Source organism: Peromyscus leucopus, chromosome 18 (genome assembly GCF_004664715.2).
Source record: "Peromyscus leucopus breed LL Stock chromosome 18, UCI_PerLeu_2.1, whole genome shotgun sequence".
Lineage (NCBI taxonomy): Eukaryota > Metazoa > Chordata > Mammalia > Rodentia > Cricetidae > Peromyscus > Peromyscus leucopus.
In genome coordinates, this window is record NC_051078.1 from 7,122,533 (window position 1) to 7,143,018 (window position 20,486).

The 20,486-nt window shown below is 43.2% G+C and overlaps 1 protein-coding gene across 1 annotated transcript in view; it reads right to left on the bottom strand.

Annotated features, from left to right (window-relative positions):
• Window positions 1-19,329, bottom strand: part of Tafa2 (TAFA chemokine like family member 2) — a 466,913-nt gene extending 447,584 nt beyond the window's left edge. Inside the window, exon 1 of the mRNA XM_037196724.1 lies at window positions 18,696-19,329. The gene's annotated coding sequence lies outside the window, so the exon portion shown is untranslated. The remainder of the gene's footprint in view (window positions 1-18,695) is intronic.
• Between the last annotated feature and the right edge of the window lie 1,157 nt (window positions 19,330-20,486).

Genomic DNA, 20,486 nt, shown 5'->3' on the forward strand with positions numbered 1-20,486 from the left:
ATGAGAATAAATTATTGAATGAATAATATAGGTGTGTATATGTATTACACACATACATGTGACAAAAATACTCAGATGAAAAGAGGCCATCAACTTGGGGGAGGGAGATATCAAAGGGATTGGAAAGAGGGTACTTGGGAGGGGCTAGAGGGAAGAAAGTGATGTAATTGTATTTTAATTAATAGTAATTTTTAAGGGCTGGAGAGATGGATTACCAGTTAAGAGCACATACTGCTCTTCCAGAGGACCCCGGTTCTAGTCTCAGCTCTCATATCTGGTTCTGAGACTCAAACCATCTGTAACTCTGGCTCCAAAAGATTGAGCACCTCTGGCCTCTGCATACACACACACACACACACACACACACACACACACACACACACGGGAAATGGCTGTAACTGCAAGCCTAAGGACATGATTTGGCACTCAGCCGTGTCAATAGCCAGGCACAGCGGCCGATCCTTGAGATCCCAACGGTGACAAAGTAGGGACAGGAGAATGAATCCCTTGACTTCCTTGGCCAGCCGGCCTAGCCAGATGGGTGAGCTCCAGGTTCCGTGTGTGGCTTTGTCTCGGAAGATAAGGAGAGCCACTGAGGGAGACATCTGACATCGGCCCCTACCCTCTGAGCCAACCTGCACGTACATGCGCACACACAAAGAGAAACAAATACATCAATAAATACATCAAGTTGAGATTCCATATATATATATATGTATACTCACCTTTTCAAAATTCACTTCTTCAGACAGAGTAAGGAAGAAAATACAATGTAGCTATAAATCACCACTTTTCCTTTGATGTTGCCATCATATTAAAAACATCCATAACCCTCGAGAAGAGAAGCCTATTTATTCATATCACCACACAAAGTCTGCCGCCTGCATTATCATACAATGACAAAAAAAAAATCCATCCACAGACGCGTTTTCTTCACCACTTGCTAAACATAAAACTAATTTTTAAAAATAGACTTACTCAGAAAGAGATTGTCTGAATTCGTCCAATATAATTAATGTTTTTATGAGCCGTTGTCATTAATCAGAAAATTAGAAGATTTCATTGTTCAATACTCACCAAGCATTTAGCATCCAATTAGTCTTATATTGATGTTCTACAAAGGCAACCAAGTGTGTGCTGAAACCAGGGCTGCCTCATAAGCTCTACCCACCTAGCTCCCAAGAAACCTATTTCTTACAGACCAGAGGGCCCCAGAGAGATTTCTGTAAGATAAATGCCATAGAACATTGTAGCCTGAACTCAAATTCCAGGGGAAAAAAAAATACACTCGTTCACATTTGTTTACAAGTTGTGCTTTCTTTTTTCCAATTCAATGTAATAAATATTTGAGCTTATAATGTGAGTTCTTCAAATTTTCTTAAAACACTAATTCTTTATCTCACTACTTAAGAGATTACCTCTTTTTACCAAATAGAATGGCAAAAAATCATAGAATGCTATTATGAGAAAGCTGAGATTCATTCAAAGACTGTTATGAATATTAGAGTGTGATTATAATGATACAGTTCTGAACTGGGCAGGGGAGGTCCTAGTTGGAATTTTCAGATATAAATACTTTGAACCAAGACAGTTCTCTAATCAGCATCAGGTTAAGCAAAAAAATAAAAGTAATCCCCCCCTCCCCACCGTGAGCATGATCGAGATGCAGTATTTATGGTTAAAACTCTGCTCCAGGGACTAGAGAGATGGCTCAGGGCTTCAGAGACGTGCCTGCTCTTGCAGAGGATGGGGTTGTTTCCCAGCATCCACATGGCTGCTCATAACCCTCCTTAGCTCCAGTTCCAGGAGATCTGATGCCCTCTTCTGGCCTCCCCTGGGAACTTCATGCACATGGTGCCTACACATTAATGTAGGCAAAATACTCATACACATAAAATAGTAAATAAATAAATCTTTAAAGTAAGACTCTGTTCCAAAAGGAAAGTTAAAAGCTGTGTGGGCTTGCTCAAGCCACTTGCATAGAGGAAAGTTATTTGGGACTACAGTAGCACCTTCCTCTGTAATTACTGTGTGGGCCAAAAGAGACAGTTAAGGACAACTATTTACCATGGTGCTTGTCACGGTGTTCACGTTCAGGATTAAATTTTCAAATGTCTATAGATCTCCAAAGAAAGCAAAGACTACAGGGAAGGTCTTTCTCTCCCCCACAGCACTTCTGTCCAAGACAGTTAGGCAGATGCATGGCCTCGGTGCACCAGATGCTCCTGAGCTGACAAGGAGAAACCCAAAAGCACAAAACTCAGGGATTCACTCTATTTTCTTCCCTGGCTCCCTTCCTGCTGTTATCATCAGCCTTTCAGGAAGCAGCTCTTGGCCACAAACAAGAACCCCATAGACTGCGAGACTAGATTACGTCAAACTGGACCAAAAAAAAAAAAAATCAAGAAGAGAAAATTGGGGAAAAAAAAAAAAAAAACATAACTCTTCCTAAAGGCATTGAGAACATTGGGGTTCTTTTATCCATGTTATTGTTCCTCGGGGCTCTCTTGGTATTTTCACATACTAGTGTACAGGTTGCAGCTGGAACCTTCTACATCAATCCCGATCCTGTACTCTGAGCCTCATCCCAGTCTCCACCACTCACTTCCATTGCCTCTCAGCCATCCCCAAGACAAAAAGCTCCAGCTCCAGCTCAGACTCCAAATGCTTAAAGTGTTTGGCAATTATCTTCATCTAGGGAGAACACAGCAGCTTGGGGGAGCCGTTACGTTCCAACCACTCGTTGCGTAAGCCAAGACTCAGTGGTGGCTCCTTACTCTCTTCACAGGTTGGCTGTGATCAGAACTCTCTCCTACTTCCAAATTCTTTTCTTCCCTTTTTTTCCCCCACATCCTTCTTTTTTAAGTTCTCCCCACTTGTCACCCAAGTCAATGAAATAGCTCTCCAGGTAATCCCCCTGCAGTGCCCCCACCACCCAACGCAGTCCATTCTCTATACTAGCACCAAAAGTACCTTTCCAAGTGCCACCACCGGAGGATGAGCCTAGAAAGGGATGCGTGGCACCTAGGGTCTGATGGCAGTGTTAAGGTCACTTAGTTACGGGACAGTTTTATCAAGAGTGGCTCAATGTGTAAACTAGGCAAGTAAAGAGCTCCGACATGACAATAAGAGATATTGTGAAGAACTGTGGGGTGTCTGCATTTATTTTATCCTACTTGCAAACTGACAAACAAATCTACTATATTTCATAAACACTGTGTGGCCAGACACACAGACCAAGACTCTTTGCTCAGAGACAAAGGGCACTGTGATTCGCCGGTCGCCTTTGGATCACTCCTGTCTGAAAGTCGCGCAGCGATGATGCTTCACTTGTTCGAGGGTGTCATAACTGAGGACTAAAGAACTCGGGGAACTGGAGTCATTAAAATGGACGACAAGCAGATCTTCATTAGCCGTAGAAGAAAAGGTTTTTTGTTTTTTTTTATTACACCAGAGAGTGGAGACATTATCTTCCAACAGTGACCACTTCTTTTTTGTTTGTTTGTTTGTTTGTTTAGCATTCTTACATGTATTGTGGGACAATGATTTTCCTGACAGACCGGTGGAGAATGGTCTTCCAACAGATGCATTTGGAATTCTAACCAGCCCCTAGCACTCCTGAGTTGTAGGACTATGTTTCTCTATGGAATTAGGAAGAGCGTTCCTCACTCACTTGGGCATTTCATAGTACCAAGTCAAATTATGTACATTAAACTATTTTGTAAGTAAGATGGTACTGTGAAATAGAGTTAGTTATTCCTTGTGCTTCTAGAAATTATTGTAGAAATAAAAATAAAATAAGTTTAAAATATCAGAATGGGGAGGGTGGGAAGAGGAGGATCTTTGATTGGTGTGTAAAATAAAAAAATTTTCTTAATAAAAAAAAGAAAAAATTAAACATCCTTTAATAAAATATTTATTAACTGCCTCATGGAAGGTTAGGCTTTGGTGAGACAGCATGAAGAATCCGAAACATTGTTTGACCCCAAGAATTTCATAGCCTATCAAGTCAATACCAAAACCAAATAAACCTGGTTTATTTATTACTAATCAACAGAGGCAAACAGACATTTCTCAAAAAAAAGATAGATAAGTGACCAATGGGTATATGAAGCTGAACTCAGTGTCTTTATCATAACAATAAAAAAAACACAAATGGGATGCCATATCGCCTTATTTAGAATGGCTATTATCAAAAAGACAAAAATAACGCACTGGCAAGGGTGGAGACAGAGAGGAATCCTCACATACTACTGGCAGGGATGCAGACTGACACTGCCATTGCAGAAAACTGCGTAGAGGTTCCTCAAAACATCAAAACTAGAGCTGTCCGGTGATCCGGCAGCCCCGCTACTGTTTATACAGCCAAATGAAATGGAATCACTATATTGAAGAGACATCTGCACTCCAGTGTGCATTCCAGCATCGTTGACAATAGCCAGGATATAGAACCAGCCTAACCAACCCATCCAGGAACTAATGAGTCTTAACTATGGTAGAAACACGCAATGGAAGTCATTCTTTTAAAACCGTATAGCCTTGGAGAAGATCCCGCTGCGTGAAATAAGTGACGTGCTGAACCACCACTGCGTGGTCTCATGCGAAGGTGGGATCGGAAAACATTGGTCTCATGGAATGAAGAAGGGTGGTTACCAGAGGCCAGAACAGGTAGGAGGAGATGGGTAGGGCAAGAATGGTTGACAGTGGAACTGTTCTAGTTAAATAAGAGCTTCAGTGCCCAGTTTCAGAGGATAGTAAGTTCTCTTAGCATGAAGTGTTATATATGTATGTCAAAACATCTAGAAAAGGGGGTTTTAAACATTCTTGCTACAAACTGTGTTTAAGATGAATACATAATTATGCTGATTTGATGGTTATATCATGTATGCATCTATCAATACATCTAATATATACTCTTATAGATCTTTATGAATATGTGCCAGTTGAAATAATAAGTCTGATTTTAAAGATTACCCAGTCCTTTTTTTTTTTTTAAGATTTATTTATTTATTATGTATACAGTGTTCTGCATGCATGTGTCCTTGCAGGCCAGAAGAGGGCACCAGATCTCATTACGGGTGGTTGTGAGCCACCATGTGGTTGCTGGGAATTGAACTCAGAACCTCCAGAAGAGCAGTCAGTGCTCTTAACCACTGAGCCATCTCTCCAGCCCCCAAGATTACCCAGTTTTAATAAGAAAGGATGAGGCCGGGCGGTGGTGGCAGCGCACGCCTTTAATCCCAGCACTCGGGAGGCAGAGCCAGGTGGATCTCTGTGAGTTCGAGGCCAGCCTGGGCTACCAAGTGAGTTCCAGAAAAGGCACAAAGCTACACAGAGAAACCCTGTGTCTCAAAAAACCAAAAAAAAAAAAGAAAAAGAAAAAGAAAAAAAAGAAAGAAAAGAAAGGATGAGGAAGACTGAGGGGAAGTATATCTGCAAGGATTTAAGGGACAACATCAGAACGTCTAATCAAGGTCTCAGACAAAGAAAGGGAAATAATTGGGTTAAAAGAAAAAACTACTTTAAAAATTGATAAGCATTAGAAGGAAGTAAATTCTGCTGGTCTGTCGTATGACAAAGTTTCTACAGATAATTTTTTAAATGTGTGTTTCAAGATAGCTACAAGAAAGCGTGTTTCATATCCTTACCACAGAGGAATTATGAAACTTGTAGTCAATGGGTCTTCTCCTTAGTTTGATTTGGTCATCACACGTTGTATACAGGGACTGAACAACACACTGTTCCTCCTATAAATACGTACAAAATGATACCTTGGCTAAATATATAAGCAGCTTGCAAAATTATTTTAACAACACAAGGAGTCAAAATGGACAGTGGCCGAGATACGTTCAAATGACGGAATAGGAGCATGGGCGGACAAGATTACCAGTAACTCATCAACGACCTGGCATCTCAGTCATCATGACATCCGGTCATCTCATGCGCCCGTGAAAACCGAGGACAAAGATGTTTAGTAACCTTCTTAAGGCTGACGATTAGCTGGTGCAAGGTCAGACATTGAGTTTGGAAAGGCCCTTGACAGAAACTTCTTATTCCTGGATAGAATTTCACCCAAGACAGAGGAGGAAATCCACTTTGACACAACACATCCCTCCTCTGCCGCCTTGCTTCGGTTGCTATTTTATAATAAATGTACTCTGGGTCTAGCTTCTTGCCTCTCAGAGGTTGATTAGCTCTTTCCTTTGTATAAAAACGCTAGCTGCGACAGTTTTCGCCCTGACCCCTCTCTTCTCCCCGCATCTCCCTCCATCTGGCCTCCTACTTAATATCTCTTCTGGGTCATACCCTTCAGGATGTTAACCATGCCACCTTGGCCATGCCCGCTCGCCAGTTAGTAAGCCTGATTTTCACTCTCCCTTCACTCTGCCCCCCCCCCCATTTCATCTCTCCGGAGACCCTGGTGTCTCCAGACTTCACAAAATACAAAGTGAAATATTAGCCACGAGCTCTGAAGTCCGCTTAAACAGTGTATGAAATCAGCTCCTAGGAAAAGGCTTGGGAAAACAGTGCTCACTCCGTCTTCTTGGAAGGATAACAGACACTGCTCTGAGACATAATTCACCTATGTGCAGGAAGCCTTATTAATTCCTGTTATTGATTTTTTTTTTTGAAATCATTCTAAAATTCTCACTAATATCTTATTAGAATTGAGTCAGGAAAGGAAAGCAGACACCTGGCTTCCAGTAAGTTCCACAGCAGCACCGGCTTCATAACCTTAGATTTAGCGGTGTAAGTTTGAACGTTTTTAGACAATCCAGGAAGAGGGTAAGGTCCATTCAACTGATAGTCTGTCTTCATAACCATTCCAATCCACAAAACACATCTTATACTCCAAACAATGAAGACGGTATAATAGACAGTTGTAAAGCAAGCCTTTAAACAAAATTCAAAAATATTCTGCTTTAAATTTTATTATATAAGTAATTGACCTTTTAGATTTTATTAAATATACTACTTTTCTTAATAACCAAATATAGGCAGTTTTAATTTTTTTAAATTTTCTATGGCAGCAGGCATTTAAGAGCTTTATTTAACCTAGAATGGCTAACACAAAATCAATAAATATCTGAAAGCATATTGTCTGTACTAAATAGAATTCAGAATGATAACAACAAAATGTTCCAGAAACATGGAAGCCAAGAGCAATGATAATACAGTCAGTAATATTACCAAAGTTTAAAAAAAAACTATCTTTTCATGAAAATGGTAATTATGTAAATAAGAATAAATGGGTTTAAATTCCATAATGAGTGATGAGTCAAATTAGTGGCAAGATCAATCAAAATATATTCCCTATATGACTAACAACACTTAAATTTGGCATTGACAAATATTATTCAATTTTTTAATTTATGTAACAGCAGGATCATAGCATATGTCATCTCTAAGTCCACAGGCTACATGAAATTATATAAAGAATGGAATTTGGGATCAGTGTGCTTATCTTCTTTTTCACCATTACCTTTCATAAACAAATATTTTTCTTTCATTTACAGGTACATTTTTATTAATCCTTTGAGAATTTTATATGATGTATTTTGAGCCGATTAAGCACACGCACACACGCACACCGTCTCTTTCCTTCCCACACTCTCCACACTCCCTGCCTTTCCTATCCAACTTTAAGACTGAGAAATAAACATTTTTAAAGTCAACTTAGATATGGGAAGTCCATCCACTCATTCACATGTGCCCACGCATTCACACACTCACATGCACACACTTAGAATAAATGGAAGTTATTCCCAAACACTCCCTAACACATTAAGGAGGCGTTCCAAAGTTAGACTCTAATCAATATGCAGTAATAGTCTCCTTCCTGTTGAGTTTATTATCTACTATGTACCAAATGCCATGCTAAATCCTAAGTCAGAGAAACAAGATGCAGGCATTCAGGGCTGGAGAGATGGCTTAGAGGTTAGGAGCACTGGCTGATCTTCCAGAGGAACCAGGTGCCAATTCCCAGCACCCACATGGCAGCTCACAACTGTCTATAACTCCCGTCCCAGGGGATCTGGCACCCTCACACAGACAGACCTACATGTAGGCAAAACACCAATGCACATAAAATGAAAAAATATTTTTTTTTTTTTTAAGATGCAGACATGCTTGCCCCGGAGCTTACAGTTCAACGGATTTGGTAAAAGTAAATCCACGCACCGCACAGCTATAAACAGAGCTAGTCTACAAACGAGAAGCTTACAAACATTTAGGAGGAAATGAATAAGAGTTAGCACACAAATGCTGAAAACTATATTAATCAGAGCATAGAACAAATTGTTCTATGCACCCCCCCTGACGGACACGTCCGAGTTGAGCATCATCTTACAATCGGTTTACTGCTGTATACAAACATAATAATTTCCAGCGTTCTGATGAAATGGATGACCCATGTTCTGCCCAGTGCGCTAAGCATGTGACGTGAGAACCAGGTCACACAGCCGAGGACAGCCACACACGTGAGCTCTGACACTTCCCGGCGTTAGCATATCTGGCTTAGGAAACAAAACACCACTATCATACAAAGACAGAAAGTTCAGAATCGCTAAACCATAAAGTATTTTGTCTTTAGTCCTAAAGAAACCACTTTAGGAAAGCCATTTAAAATACAGCCAAGCAGAGCTATTTGTTGGGGAGGAGGAAGATAGTTGATATTTCTTTCAGTTTTTGAGACAGGAGTCTCACCCTGCAGCCAGGCTGTCCTCATATCAGACTAGCCTCATATTCCAAGCAGTCCTCCTGCCTTGGCCACTCTCTAGTAATGGGATTAGAGATGTGAGGCCCCACACTCAACTCAAAGCTCTGTTACAAAGAGATGATCATTTTCAGGGAGCAGCCAAGAGAGCGCACATGAAAACCAGTCTTCCACGTCTGCCTTTGAACTACTCACAATACTGCTCAGGTACAACCAGAACCCAGAGGCTGTGACCAAACCTTGACATCTAAAGCTTTAAAAGGAGGCGGTTACTCCTGAAATTCCCAAAAATGATCTAAAGAGCTAATATTATCCTTGTAGAGTAGAATATATCCATATATCACATAATGACCTGGCTATGAAATGGATAAATTCATTTTTTCAAATGGTAAGAAACCATTCGTGTATAAAGAACAGACAATTTCTGATTTGTGTTTTAGGGGAATCGTGTGTTTTCTGACTAGAAAGCTAGAAAGTAGCCAAACACTTATTAATTCTGCCCTCACAGAGTCTCTGAGCAAAGTGCTGAGTCATTAGCAGGTTCAGCCTGCTCACCATGGGGAAGAAGCTGTCAGAGGTAAGAGTTGCAGTCCTCCTTTCTCAATGCCTGGAACAATATTCAGCGGTAAAAACCGTCCAGAGTCTCACAACATAAACTGTACTCCACCAACTAACAGGACAAGCTTTGCCTGAGAAGTTGCTGGAAATACAGATTCTTGAGCCCTATTTCAGAATTCACACTTGAAGGGAATTCCTCCATGGGACTTGTGTCTGCATAGAGAAGGCTAAGAGGCAACATCCTAAGGAAGAAGGAGGTATCATAGAACGACACAGCCCATTCCAAGTGTCTGACATAAATTTAAACTTGATATATACCTGGTACATCTCTGAAGACTTGGGGAGCCCACCAGAGATGACCACTCAGACACAGTTCGTAGCCAATTAAAAGTCTTTATTCCAGCTGGCTGGGACGACACTCAGGTATTTGGGTTATAGGTGTAGCACCAAGTGTTCAGAGTACAGGGAATTTAAAGGCAGAAACCTTGTCCTGACATCCAGCTCAGCACCTTCGGGAAGTGGGGGGGGGTTGGAGGGGGGGTGGTAGCCTCAAATTAGCAAGCAATTTGACAGAAGCTAAGATAAGCAGTGGGGGGAGAGGGTCGTGGGGGAAGAGTCAGCTGAGTGGGATGGTAATGAGCAAGCAAGCAATTTAACAGAAGCTAAGATAAGCAGTTAGCTGGAGGGGGTTCTGTGCAAGCCAGCCGTTCAACAGAAGCTAAGGTAAGTTGGTTGATGCATCTTGACCTTGAGTTCCTAGATTAGAGTTGGATAATTTTCCACAGGATTCTTCGTCAAGGAGATCAAATTCAAGTTAAACCTAAAATATCCTCCCTCAGCAAGAATGCAAGATGGAGGGACTTCTGCACCGTCTTACCCTGTCACCTGGGTACCAACTTAGAGGGAGCTCATCATCAAATATAGAGTCATCTGAATAAATAAAACTAAATACTGGGGCCAAATTGAGTCACTCACCTGTCTCATTCTGTTCCTCCCACTGGACCTTTTCCTGTCAACCACAGTCTACAAGTAGAGCTGGGAGACTGCGGTTGGAGAGGACAGGGAGTTGGTACACATCTCCCCAGCTTGTCTCTGTGTACCCCTCTGTTGACAAGGGCACACTCATGGTGCTTCACATGCATACAGCCCTAGAGATAGATCTCTGGACTAACAAGTTATCTCAAATGTTGAATTCATTGCCATCATGTATAACTCCGGAACCTCCACATTGAAAAGTCAACACTTTTAAATCCTATTCTGCAGTTCAGAAAACCCATCCCATCATAGCGGCGTGTCCGTGCCAAGTCTCGGCTGTCTCCATTAGATGTGAGCCAGAATCTCCACTGCTCTCTAATGTCTCCCCAGCAGCACGGCCAACACTGTCAGTGGCCGTTGGTCGTCCTCTACTTGGTCCCTTTCACTCATCTGTGTTCTCAGCCACACTCCAAGAGGCACCTGAATTTGCACTCCCTCCAGGCCATGGCATGTCTCTGATCTACTCCACATGTGTCATCCAGGAAAGGGAATGACCACTGGAGTCATTCCTTTCGCTGACAGACTTTGTGAGCTGTAGTCAGTCTACAGTACTACCTACTTCATTTTAAATACACAGTATATGCTATCTTCCGTCACAATCCAACCTGACTCGAATATTTTCATTATTTTGATTAGCTCTTTCTGGAGCTGTTCTCCACGATTAAAAAATAATAATGACCAGCAAAAGCAGATACTGGGCAGTGCATTGCTCAGCCGTTCCTTTGGGGTCATCTCAAAACTCGAGGTGATTTTACCAAAATGGAAAATTCCTTGAGGACAGACCAGACAGTTGGATGGCTTTCCTTTTTTCTTGTTGAGGTAAACCATAAGTAACGCAGCTTATGCTTGCTGTTCATATAATGAATGTCTATGGCCCCTAAAAAGTCATAATGATGCCTGAATCTTCGATGTGATATTTGGAAGTGGGGAGTTTGTTAGCTAATTAAGTCTTAAGATTGTAGCTCCCCTGAATGAAGTATGCCCCTATAATAGAGGAATAATTTAGATTGGCCCTCTCTCTCTCTCTCTCCTCTCTCCTTTTCTTTCTGTCTCTCTCTTTCCTCTCCTTCCCCTCTGAGAAGGTATCTGTCTTCACCAGAAACAGACCTTTACCAGACAGATCCGCTCATACTTTGCTTTTGAAATCCCAGCTCCTGGACCTATGAAAAATAAATGTTTACACACAAGCCCCCTGGTCTATGGTATTTTTATTATAGCAAATTGACTGGCAGTATTAAATAAATACTTACCAAATAAATGGACTTTCCTAAGGGTCATTAAATTTTTTAATTTACAGATTTTGAATGAATGTATCTCATCATCATATAATACGTGATGATTTGTCTGCTGACCTAACATCTCCTTGGGTTGATCAAACCAAACCATTTTACATTTAGTAACGATGAAAATAAGCAGCAGAGGAACATGTAACCATGACAAACCCGAGACCCGTGGCCTGCCATAACTGATTTTATAACAAAAGAGCACCATGAAAACTAGACACTTAAGCTGAATCGAAAGATTTCATCTGATTCAATGTTATGGTCCCACCACAGTCATCACCATCAACAACTTGAATTGTCTTGCAAACTCCACTGAAGAGACACCTTGCTGAGGAACTGAGGCCCACGGGAATAAAGCGACACTCTTATGGTCCCACGATGACCTATGGTTTGAGCTGCATAAACAATCTCCGGCATTCTTACCACTGCCCTACGCGAGTTTGATAATAGTTATTTACACATGTCATCTGTTAACCAAAGCAGCAAGCTGATGAATGTTCACCACTGAACAAACGTTGTGAGGACCAACTAAGCCATCAAATAGCAAAGTCTAAATTTCAGACCCAATTTCTGAACATAAATTTATACATTCACCAATCATGGGTTCAAAGACTTGGGGGGGGCTGTAATAATAGTAAATGTGTAATATTCTAGCAGGAAACTACTGTCGTGTAGCAGTCTAAGCTCAAAAAAAAAGAAAAGAAAGAAAAGAAAAGACGTAGGTGAAATTTTTTTCCTAAAATTTAAAGTTCCCCAAGTGGGGCTTCTGTTTACCAGGTGAAGAAACTCCAGAGGCTTTTCACTCCCCTGTTGGCCTCTGGATTGCCTCACTCAAATATAGATCATCTACTTCCTTCCTCCTCGTATACCATAAAAAAAAAAAAAAAAAAAAAAAAAAGAACTAAAGTTGCAGCAATTTCACCCAATCTGACTCAAATTTCTGAAGAAAAGTACAAACAAGAAGAGCATGGCCCTATCTCTGCCACAATGTGTGCTGGCCATTTCTCAGAAGAAACCTGAACTTTCCAGAACCAGCAGGTTTGAGTGGCTCAAATTCACCATACACGTGGAAGAAGGCAGAAACAGAAACACCACGCAGGGTTTCCCACCTTAAATAAGATCACACTAGGCCGTGCCTCTGTGGGTGTGGGACTATCCATGCGTTAACAGAGAACGTGTGTGTGTGTGTGTGTGTGTGTGTGTGTGTGTGTGCCTGTATGTATGTATATACATATGTATGTATGGTATGTATATGTATGTATGGTATTTTCCTCCAATGTTTTGAATTGACCATTTCTGAATTTTCACCTGACAGGAGCAGTCACACATTCATTCTGCTAGTGTATAACACCCTACTGTTGAAGTGAAATTTGTTTGAGAGATGCCCTCTCAAGGAAAATATTCTAGAAAAAAAAATGTGATGTCACACAGCTGACACTTTGTTAGTTAGATTCTAATGCATACACACACACACACACACACACACACACACACACACACCCCAAAACTTTTTTGGTTGTATGTCCAGTCCACAATGACAAAGACTATAAAGCCAGGACAAAACAAATTGGAGCAAATAAACTACCTTGCTTTTCTTAGTAGATGATCTTTTTCATAATAGAACAAGCATACTGTGGATATTCTGAAGCAGGAGGATTAGAAAGGAGTAAGCACATTTACTTCTTGAATATTTAAGTACAATTTCCTTTACTTTAAAAAACAGACACTTTAAAAAGACAAAGAACTGAGCCTCAAATGAAGTAACACCAGGGTAGCATTTACACATATAGAGGATAATTTAAAATCATAGGGGTTTTGGTTTGCTCTAAAAGGAACCTGTCTCCTCACCAGCCTAGGCCACTGTGACTTGAAACTTGAGTTCCAGAGTGCAAATGTACTGCCCCCAAATCTTCTATCTATCGGTCACTATGGTTATGTCCATGTATTTGTTGGTAAAGAGATGCCTAGCTCACCAAAGAAAGCAAAGTGCTGTTCTGAACTATTAAACTCAACAGAAAGCTTCATGTGCAGCAACAGGAGGTCATAGGCAATTAACACTGCGAATTGGAAGGTTTAGAATCTTCGCATGACCTTTAAAGGGCAACACAGCTGCCCATTCACATGCATGCAATTATACACTGACTGGTTTGTAGGGGGGAAAGTAAAAATATGAAAATATTTAGTAAAACAAGCCTTGTCATCAAAAGCTACTTGGAGCTCTCTAGGTTTTGTGTGTACGGTTTCGTTCTGCAAGGCCCACGATTAAGAGCAAAGGAGATGCTTTTGGCTGGTTGTCTCCATTTTGTCAAGTACTGAATTTGCTTGCCATCATAGTAATTGCTGGAATGCAACGTTATTGCCTTATTGAATCTCACGGTAAGGAGTTTCCAAAACCTACTGCATAGAAAAAGCAATACAAATATAAATTTAATTGAATGACTAGATGTGCTATTGCAAGGGGAAAGGGAAATGTACCTTTGCTAACTGGCCATTCAGGGGAAATCATAAAACAATTACAGCTACTATGGAATAATTTAGGAGACTGAAGGAAGATTAACAGGGCTTCATCTAATATGGGCAAGTATACTCTGGATTCCTTACTTACATCCCAGGCCTCATATGGATCATTGTGAGCAAATTAGAAGAGTCTCCTTACAGATTGTGTATTCACTACCCATCTGATTTTCGAGCAAGCTAGGTTGTGTATTTTCTGACGGCAATGCCAATCAGTTGCCAAACTGATACCAATTTAGTGAATAGTGTGTCTATTATTACAGTGAGAACCAACAAATACATGTGATATACACATTGAAAGTAGGTGGGTTTTAGAACTCGAACACAAGGTGTGAGGATAATATCAATGTAGCTGATTTGTAACCACTATTTACAAATCACAATAGTATGTTTCAATGTGACTGGTCAGGTTTACATTGGGACTGGGGAGGAATATGCTAAATGAAGTAACATGTAGATATATCCTATGTTTTAATATGTGTTGGAATTCTCACTGCTACTGTCAATCAACACTTCCCAAGATGCCCCTACAGACAATGAAAAACTGATTTTTATATTTTGTGTTTGTAACTTACTCAATAAAATTATCTCAGAGTAAACAAAAATCTGTATGCTGCATATAACAATGGATCAAAGTGTAAAACTAATTATAAATTATCTTGTTAAACTATAGATGTGCTATAGGTCGTCATATAAATTAGTGGAAAACTAGATATATAAAGACCTTTAATAGAGTTTTCTTGCCTCCTTTAGCACAAAATCAGTATTTTACATGAAGACCACTAAAAACATTTGCATATATATATGGATATAGAGATTATGTAGAAAGATAATGCACAACAAACATCTAAGTTCTACTTCCTTCATATTCTAATAAGCAATCATTCCTCTTTAAATATCTTTTAAAAAAAAAAAAGCAGAAGACGAAAATGAGTAGTTTTACTTCATGATAAGAACTCTGAAACACACTGTACTGAATGAATAGAGTCAACGTGGAAAACCACGTAACGAGTTAGCGTCCCGTGATAACTGCAGAACAGAAGCAAACTTCTAGGTCTACAAACCATTCCAGACCACACTCCAAACTTAAAATGCCTGCTCTTTTCTTTATCAATGGACTGTTCAGATAGTTCCGTGTGCACCAGCTGAGGTTCCAAAGAATTTCCCAACAAAAATGGTAAATCCACCTCTTCCAGGGCATCGCAACATCAGCAACTGAGAAGTAAGATACATCCTGTGAAACACTGGACAAGTAAGGAGCCCAGAAATGATGTTGATCCAGCCGACATGGCCTTCATGTCTAGCAGCAGTCGGTATTAATGAATTTCTTCCCTTTGTTTTGATGGAGCCCTACTAGGAACAGATTGATGAATTGCATTTGTAAATATCAGGCATAGATCAAAGCAGGCTACGTTAGACACTTATTTTTACTTCAATTTACCAAGAAAACAAAACTGCATTATATGGTAAAGTTCCTAATTTTTGCTTGAATTTTCAGTGAACAAAACAGCTGCTGAATAACGCTACTTAATGAGGCACCTCTAATAAAAGACTGCAGACTTGAAAGTGAGGCCACTTAACTGTTTGCACTCAATTGTTTCAGCTCTTCAAATACAATAGAAGTAACCACTGGCACTTTGGAGAGTTCCTCGTCCAGGACACGCATGACAAATCTTATTAGTAAATGCCCATCAGTTTGCAATTTACATCTCAACTTGAACATGATCTAACAGTGCTGTTTTTGGAGAGGCATGATAAGAAATGCCAGGTAAATGCTGGAGAGGCAGAGATTATCCTTCCTGTACAGGGTAAGCCATAAGATTCAGTTGGTGCTAAGTCCACCTTAAAAATGTACGTTGCACATTTCCATATGAAAATGCCGTTGAAGATGGCCATCAAAACACTATACCACAATCATTAAATCCAGGACGACTAGATTTTTTCTGATAAGGCCAAATAACTTCTCTAAAACATCATATCACCCCAAAGTTTCGTCACTTTATAAATTTTTAAAAGAGGAAAGTGGCTTGGTCTAAAAATAACCTTGCTTTACAGCCATGTCATCACATTTTATAACTTGGTGGTTAGTAAATACTGTAATGCAGATAATGCAAGGTCTAAGCAGACTGTATCCATTTTGACTCAGGTCCACAAGCCTCTTTACCCTCCAATTTGTCATTGCTAAAGTAGCTAACACTTTTTCCAATTCAAAATTACACACGCACGCCCAGAGCCCTCCAGCATAACTTGTAGCATTATATAGCATATATTTGCTTTGACACAAAGGTCTCCTGACTCCCCTTTAAGAAGCTATAAATCAAATAGCACTGTATGTAAGTATGAAGCTAAGCATGCCTGTTTTTAAAGGCAAGAAAATAACCAAGACTTTCACCAGTTTTTTTTTTAAGACTTTCAGTTTTTCAAATGTCGTTTTGAATAAAGCAACACTAGAACTCTATGTGCTACGTGCTTCTTACAAGGCTCCCCGTGCCTAAGTACTGGGTTTGCAAGGACAGTGTTCTCAAACCCGTATGCATATAAGTCATACAACCCGGCTGTTTGCACTGGAAATTGGAAAAATTGGAATAAAAGAAGCTTCAGTGTGGTTACTGATGGCCTGTAAGTGGTTACTGATGGCTTTTTAAATTAAGACTCTAAAAAGGTCAAGATCCAAACAATTGACTGGAGAGATCCCTAACAGCATGAAGTAGGAAAAGAATCAAGTATGTCTGATCTGTTATTGGAAAATGTACGATGTTAGGTGCCTATTTTGAAATTGTAAAGGACTCACCAGTTTGGGCATACATGTGCAAACATGGAAAGGGAAAAGACAATATCCCTCATGCTCTCATTCTTTAAACTGTCAGATGTATGTTTAATCTCTTTTGCCAGTAATCTCTTTTATTACTTCACATGGAAGCCTTAAATTAATTACTCAATTGTCTTAAGTTACCTCACCTAATAGAGCAGTTTAAAGGTGCTAATTGATAACAGTCTGAAGGGTGATGTCTACACCAATCTGACTGGGCAGACAGGAACCAGATAATTACCAGCCAGGTGACAGTCATTGAAATTCACCCTGTCCTGAGAACCTGAGAAGGACCCTCAGACACTGAGTGATTTGGAGAGGGTGCTCTTCAGAGTGAGAAAAAAAAAAAAAAAAAAAAAAAAAAAAAAAAAAAAAAAAAAAAAAAAAAAAAAACATAGGTTTGGGATTGAGAAAGCTTTTGTTTGTTTTCAAACCCAGGAAGGACTTTGAAATTCAAGAGGCAGTTTCACACTCAGAAAAGGAGGGTGTTTTATCCTCTATCTTATTGGCTTGAGACAAACTCATCAAGCACAGGGTGGGAGAGGCTGGTCACTGTGGTAACTACACATTCAATTCCAAAGGCTTCAGGGCTTCGGGCAATTGTCTAACACTGGCCAGGAAGTGGAATACTGGACGAGAAAGCATGGTCTCCCCCAAGGGCTCTTGGAGAGCCTAGGGTACCTCCTCCAGGGGAGACCGGATGGCTCAGCCCGCAGCTCCAGAACAAATAGGAGGACAGACCTCAAACTTTGCCTTTGCAAAAGCAGTTTCTGGAAATGTGGCATTTGCTTACTAATGGCAAAGGGCCATCCATCGTCTGAAGACACCTCTTGGTAGACACCTAGCCTTTTAGAAGGGGGGGCGGGGGGGGGACGGCAAAGCAGGTGGGCAGGAAAACCTGTGCTACTGACAAGATGTGGAAGACATCTGCCCAGAAAGAAATGAAAAGCCATTAGACTCGTCCCCCGCCCCCCCCACAGAGCTGTGCCTATTTTTTTTCCCCCTCCTGAAAGCTGTTCATTGAAAGATCCTCTACGAAAAAGCTCTCTTGTTGTAGCCTTTACAAAAAGCTGTTTCATTCGGTCATAACGAGTCTGTTGCCAGAGCGAAAGGAACCTTTAAGCGGGTGAGGCTCCGGAACTTAGGAACGCGATTCTTGGTGGAAATAGTTAAAGGTAGAGGAAGCAATAGCCCCACGGAAACGCCCACCCGCTGCAGACAGGCCTGAGAATTAACTAGTCAGAAGTGGACAGAAAGTAGGTATTCCAGACAGGCGACCTGCCGCGTTCCGTGGGCCATCATCCGTCTTCATTGATTTCTCCCTTGATTGCAAAACCCCACCCCCCACCCCCACCCCCGCTCCCCAACTCCTTACGAAAAGTCCCAAATGCTCACCAGCCAGGACTGGTGAGCGAGCCAATTAAACCCCACTTGGGTCCTCGCCTAGGTCTCTCGCCTTCTGAAATAAAGAAAGGGAAGACCCTGCTCCCCAAGCCTCCTGTCATGGCTCTGTCCCCCTCCGGTGGTCCCTCTTCCCCGCCCCTGTCCTCACCGTCCGCGGCGTGGGGGGGGGGAGGGGGGAGGGGAGGGGAGCGGGCTGCGGGACCGCATCTACCCTCATCTTGGTCTCCCGGGGCGAGCTCCTTTCTGCCCCGGGCCCTGGAGGAAGCCGAGGGAAGAGATGTGCCCACGCGGGCTGCGGGGGCGCACGGGTCCTCGCGTGGCCACTGGGGTCCCCAAAGCCCCCGGGAAGGTTCCCGAAGGCGCGGCTCGCACCTACCTGCAGCCGGGCGTCCCGGTGGCGGCAGCACCTAGAGATGGTCCTGTAGCTTCCGCGGGCCGACGCCAACCTCACCGCTCACGCATCGCTTCGGAGATGCCGGTCCGCGGGCACCATCCAGGGGCATAGGGACCTGAAGTCCGCCGGTGTGTGCGAGCGAGCGAGCGAGTGTGACCCCGGGTGCGCGCGTGGGTGCTGCCTCCTCCGAAGGCTAAAAGGGGGCTCCGCAGTATCTTTCACATACAAGCTGGTGGGGGGGGGGTCCCCTCCCCGAAGCAAGTGGGAGGTGCAAGCGCGCGAGGCCGGTCTGTCTCTGGTCTCTGTTCTTTATCCCACAGTGTCAAAGTAATCAAAAGGTTTGTTGACCCAGGAGGGGCGGGAGGGGAGAAGCCAAAGTCTCCGCAGCCCCCGGCGGCGCCCGCGGTCGCCCCGGCGGTCCTCGGCGATGCGCCCCGTGCGCTCCGCTGCCGCGACTGCTGCGAGGAGGATCCAGGCGGGCTCCAGCCGGCAATCGCCGCTCTTATTCCATCTCCCGATTTGTTTGCTTTCAGCGGCGAGCGAAAGACTTTTTTTTTTTCTCCCTCTCGCCCCGCGTCGTCTCTCCTTTTCACACACGCGCGCGCTCACACGTCCCACCCCCCCCACCCTCCTCGCCCGCCCGCCCGCCCTCCCCCGGGTTCTCTCTGGGGAAAGGCAATTGGACGCGATGATTCACCTTCAGCAGAGCAGCCTCCGCGGTGCAAAACTCCTCGAGTGCCCCGGCTCTCCCCGGATCGGTCAGGCTCCGGTGTGGACCGGTTCTGAGCAGGCTCGCCGGCCGGCTCTGCGCTCAGGCTCAGCCGCCGTCCCCTCTGGCGAGGCGTCCGCGTTCCCGCAGCTCGCACACAGGTCCCCGCCGGTGCCCTCTCCTCCGACACCCGGGCGCCGCCGGTCGACTCCGAGTCCACTTAAGCAGCAACTCCTGGCCAGCTGCAGCCCCTCGACCCCGCCTTCCAGCGCAGCCGGCCGGCCGAGCTCCTCGCAGCCCACCCGCTGCCGCGCTAAGGCATCGTGTGCTCCGGGGAAGGGAAGCAACCCTCTGCTGTCCCCCCGGCAGGCACGAGTGCGCCAAGGTGCGAGTTCCAGCCTCAGACACCAGCGGAGCAGGTGTCGCCTGCCTCCCTGTGTGCGTGTGTGTGTGTGTGTGTGTGTGTGTGTGTGTGTGTGTGTGTGTGTGTGTCGCTGCTTCTTCTTCGCTAAAGGCGGGAGTGAGAAAGAACGGAGCGAGGGGAGGGGCCCGGAGGAAACAAATCCAGATCACCAGGAGGAAAAAGAAGCAGCCCAGAGCAATCAGAGGCTCCTCCTCTCCGAGCCCCACCAGGAGCGTTGTACTGTCCAAAAGATACCAGTGATGGTGTTAGAAAAAGTCACCCCAACCGGCAGAGCCCCGCTGGTCCACCCTAGAACCCCCGGTTCCACTCAGCTGGCTGACTACCGCATTAGGAGTGTCTGGTCCCACTGTACCAAAAACACTGGGCAGGCAGCGAGACATGGGTTCTGACTCTCCAGGCTGGGTTAAGCAGTGAGATGGGATGACGGGACCCGGAGGCTTTGGACTCCTTCTCTCTCCCTCCCACTTCTGTCAACAGTGGCTGCAAGCTGTTGAGGGCAAACCACCTTCCTGCAGAAAAACACAGTGAAGAAGACAGGGCGAACGCCGCAAATGCTGGACTATGTCTCCCTCTAGCGGGAAAACTGAATTAGAACGCTAGGCTGGCTAGCCCTGGGACTCTTAATTTTTTAGGCGCAAAG